Below are 5,330 nucleotides of genomic sequence, written 5' to 3'. Positions count from 1 at the left end.
AATGCTAATACTTTAAAAAAGCGTTTTAAAATAACTAAGGAACAAGCTAGACAAATAATAAAACAATGTCAAAATTGTGTGACCTTTTTACCACAAGTTAATCTTGGAGTCAATCCTAGAGGACTGATACCTAACCATATTTGGCAGATGGACATCACACACTTTCCAGAATTTGGAAAATTAAAATATTTGCATGTTACAGTTGATACTTCTTCCAGATTTTTGATGGGCTCCCTTCATGCCAGAGAAAAACTAAAGATATTATAGCTCATTGCTTACAAAATTTTGCCATTGTGGGCGTTCCAAAACAGTTAAAAAGAGATAATGGCCCTGGTTATACTTCTACCTCTTTTAAACAATTTTGCTCATCATTTGGTATTACTCATATAACAGGAATCCCATACAATCCTCAGGGACAAGGCATAGTTGAAAGAGCTCATCAAACTATTGAAATGTACTTATTAAAGCAAAAACAGGGAATTGGGAAGGGGTTTATATCCCCCAAAGATAAACTTAAAATAACCCTTTTTACTCTAAACTTTTTAAATTTGGATTCATCAGGGCTTAGTGCTGCAGAAAGGCATATGTATCCAACAAATGTACATAAGCCTAAGGTACTTTGGAAGGATATTCTAACAGGACAATGGAAATGTCCTGACCCAGTGATTGTCTGGAGTCAGGGTTCTGTTTGTGTGTTTCCACAGGGAGAACAAAAGCTGATTTGAATTCCAGAGAGATTGACTAAAGCGATTTCTACAGACCAAAAAGAAGATGATTTGGCTCAAATCCATAACAGCTGATATCCAGAACTCCAGTTTGGCTATCCTTACATCTGCATCAGTGGTTCTCCCACACCTGGAGGCTAATGAAACCAGGATGCTTTTTTCAATACCTATTTTGTTATTGCCCTTTCCCACATCATGAAGTTCTATTTTATTTTTTGAGCTCATACAGACCTAGGTTAATGTTTTTCTGATCAGTTCTATTTTTTGACTGTGGAGTTTTTAAACATTGCAATGGAGATTTCACCTGTGAAATGCTACAAGGCCTTTACTATTGTCTTATGTGTTGTATGTTATGTGTGCACACTTGTGTTTTGTGTTATATGTATGTGCGTATGTCCATATATCATATATGAGGAGTGCTCATGAAAACATGGATCCAAATATTTTTTTTTTATTCACGTGATTTAAATTGTTTATTTTAAATTGGGTAAACAGCTGTTGAGGATTTTTTTAATATGTGAACAAAAAAGGAGGTTAACAGATCTGTTTGTTTACTTTCACCTTTCCTTTTCATTATATTTAATAATTCTGTTCAGGATAATGTAAATTGTTCAGAAAATTGCTTTCTCTTAGTGCCTGCTGGAATGTTACATAATTTTTTTAGCCATCACTGCCAGAATTCCTATCTTCATCCCAGTGCTGGTGAAGACAAAGATAAAACCAAACTACAGCTTCTGCAATAGCTATCACAACAAACTGTATAAACTAATGCATCAATGAATAATGTAACTCAACAAGTGATGCTCAATCAAGGAGTCAATTTACTTTGGGAGGAAATGGACATATTAATGGATTCCTCTGCTTTGAACTGCTTGCAGAACATGCCTGGACTATGTATCACTTGTATGCATTGTGAACTATCTATTGGTGCAGCGAATTGTGGTAGTGCTGGGGTATGTTTGCTGGTGGTGTCATTGGTGGTACAATTTTTCCAATAGGAGCCGTCAATTGGCTTGGTGTCGTGGCATTTTGTATCCTCCTCCCTTCTGCTTATGATGGTCATTCAGCTAAAATTTGGGGGCCAACAGAGGTTAGGCAAAGAACCTCACCCCCCCACTGGTGCAAAGGCCTATCCACAAGTATGGCTGTATGCTGGACCGGTAGTCAATGACGGGTAAGATCCAATTGCAATGGTACCAACCTAAGACAGGAGGCTGACGCCTTGAGGTCAGCTCATCCGATGACGGGTAAGGACCATATGTAGTATTGGACAACCTAAGACAGGCATGGTCCCTAAGCTACATGCTTGTTGTTTAATTAAACAGAAGGGGGGAGATATTGAGAGCCACAGCCGAGTCGGAATGGCCCCTGGCATTTTACCAGAAGTTGTGGTTGAGAGGTGACTCCAGCAAGCCATTAAGATGATGACTTTTGAGTTCTCGCAGAGTTCCCGTTGAGTTCCGGTTGAGCTCTCGCGGGGATTCCTGCAGAGTTCGGGTTGGTTGGTGGAGTTCCGGTGGAGGGAGTTCCAGTTGGTGTGCGGTCGCTGGAAGGACCGCGTGTGTGGCGTTCGGGGGAGTTCGGAAATAAAGTTTGATCCTGCTTGAGTGGCTCGTGATTTGTGCTCAACCAGACTGCGGCATCTGGGTGAGAACTAAATCAGGCCTGATTGAACTACTCTCCTAGAAACAGGTTTTTCCTGCTCTGTGAAACTCTTACTGAACACCCTGATGGAAGTATGATCTTTCACGCAAAAATCTGTAACACTTAATTTTTGAAGTTTTCACTTTGCAAATCATTAATTTTCTTGGAATTGGGATTTTATTTAATATAAATTTATAATAAAACATCTTTTGTCCCACCTACCCTATAATTCTTTTATCTTCAAGAACAAACCCTGCCTTTTAAGAAAACTCTTTCACTACTTTGTATATAAGCATCAAATTAAATAATTATTTCTTATTGCTTCTTCAAAGAGAACTTAAATATATATTAGGTCAGACCCCCACAAACATCACCAATCATGCTCAAATTCCCATGATATATTTTTTAACAAAACTAATTATTCATAACAATCACAGATATATAAAATAGTTCTAAATATAACTTCCTATTCTAATAGTAGTAATGTACTTCAATTTCTTTATCTTTAACAGAAATCATTTAAAGTCAGTGCCCTTTATTCTAGAATATTTTAAATACCAAAATAATTGCTTAAAATAACGTAGATGAACTAAAGGACACAGCATCAAAGTTTCTTTAAAAATATTCAGCATCGGGCTGGGGATGTGGCTCAAGCGGTAATGCGCTCGCCTGGCATGTGCCGGGCGCTGGGTTCGATCCTCAGCACCACATAAAAATAAAATAAAGATGTTGTGTCCACTGAAAACTAAAAAACTAAAAATTAAAAAATTCTCTCTCTCTCTTAAAAAAATATTCACCATCTTTATTGGATTAAAATAATACTTTAGCCATTAATACCACTTTAAATTGGATCAGACTAAGAAATAGCTGCATAAAGTCTGTATCCATTGTTTGTTTTTCATCAATAGTATATACTGGCAAATTTACTTTTTGATTCATGAACATGTAATGGACTAAATTTGAAATCAAAGTAACTCAGAACATATTCACTCTTGCATACCTATGAAATAGAATTAGGGTTAAAAGTTGGTCATATTTACTCAGTGAGATTTCACATAGAATATCAACTTGGGGAATCACTGGTATTTCTTAAAATAACATAAAGACATGCAAATGGATAACAGGAGTAAAGGATGAATATTGTTTTATAATCTAAACTTATTGAGAACTCTAGAATCTTAGAAAGATCATCTCTACAATATGTAGACTTAAAATACAGTCTTAGTAAATGCCCAGAATTTAAATGAAATCCTAGGAAATTTTCCCATTTTCTCCCTTTCTTTCTTCCCTCTTCCTTTCCTTCCCATCCTATTGTTCTCTCCTTTTCCTTTCCTTTCTTCCTTCCGAAAAATGGTTGGGAACTTGAACGACACACCATTTCCTTTCTGTATTTTCATTTTTATTTTCAAGTACTCTGCTTATGATTACTATTAATTTTACATAGTTAAGCAAATATAATAATAAATGTCACTTGCTCAATAAATCAAGTTTATATGGTAATTGATTTTTCTGGGATTGCTTGTGCTTACTTAATTTTGACAGAGGCTGGTTTTGAACTTTAATTTGCTTTCTCATTTTCATATTATTGATTAAGATTGCTGGAAAAATTGGAATTGTGGATTTTGTTTATGGTATTAATTAATTTGATTTATACATGGAATACATTTTGAATAATTAAATTATGACAAAATAACAATAATGTAAATAAATCATTTTATTGGAATGTACTACTATTAATGGTTATATTAAGTAAACCTCTTATTCCATAAAATTCTGTCATTAGAACAAAATCAATAACATAATTTTTCACTCTTTCATATGCACCATAAGACACTATATACCTTTTTATGTGGCTGCTAAGCAACAGCATACTGAAAAAATATTTTAAAACTTCAATAGAGAAGATCCTAGGCCTTGGATTTAAATCTTTAATCAGTGGTCTGGTAAAAGAGCCTTCTCAGTGTCAGGTGAACTTCACTAATACAGGATTACTAATATGCTTAGTTTATCACAGCTATTTCATCCTGATAAATAATACATTTCTCAACCAATAAGAAAGCATTGTCAGATATTTCAAATATATTCCTGACATGGTCAGTGAGAGTAATGTAGTAATAATGATCAAATCAGGATCATGGATATGTATGAGAAACTCTGAGTGTGAAAATACAAGAAAGAGGTGATTTGGGAAGACAAAAGTACTGCAGTAAAATGCCAGTTTAATAATCCCACTATTGATTAATGTACTATTATAAAAACTATAACATTACAGTAGAAAAAAATAGTGATAAGAATGTAAAGGAATAGTGAGATAAAGTTTAGAAACTCCCAGGCACTTTTATGGTTAAATTTAGGCATTTATTTTACTCCAGATAAAATATACTTTGCAAGTAACCCTACAAATAAATTCCACAAAAATTTCTAGAAACCAAACTGTGAGTATCACTTACAATCATAAAAAGTAAAATTGAAAGTCTAAATGAGAATAAAAATACAAAGATTTTTTGCTCTTTAGTTAATACATTTTATTATTCAAGTAGAGGAAAATTTTGTTATAGTGTAGAATAAAAACTTGTTTTGCATGCTAGATTTTTTTTCCCCAGAAAATTTAATTTTTCTTGTATTGCACTGAATTATCAGAGAATGGGTTGCAGTGTCTTTACCTAGAAAACATTGAAAATAAAATAAACTTTCCATTGTGGTAATGAAAATATTTGAAAGTCAAGAGAAGTTCTAATAAAAACTATGGAAGGGCTGGGGATGTGGCTCAAGAGGTAGCACGCTCTCCTGGCATGTGCGGGGTGCTGGGTTCGATCCTCAGCACCACATAAAAAAATAAAATAAATAAAGATGTTGTGTCCACCGAAAACTAAAAAAAAAAAAAAAAAAAAAAAATAAAAAAAAAAATCCTAATGGCAAGAGCCTAAAATCAAGAACACTCACTGACAACAGGGATAATGA

This window comes from Marmota marmota, unplaced genomic scaffold (assembly GCF_001458135.2).
Source record: "Marmota marmota marmota unplaced genomic scaffold, marMar, whole genome shotgun sequence".
NCBI classification, from domain to species: domain Eukaryota; kingdom Metazoa; phylum Chordata; class Mammalia; order Rodentia; family Sciuridae; genus Marmota; species Marmota marmota.
This window is presented reverse-complemented; position numbering follows the sequence as displayed.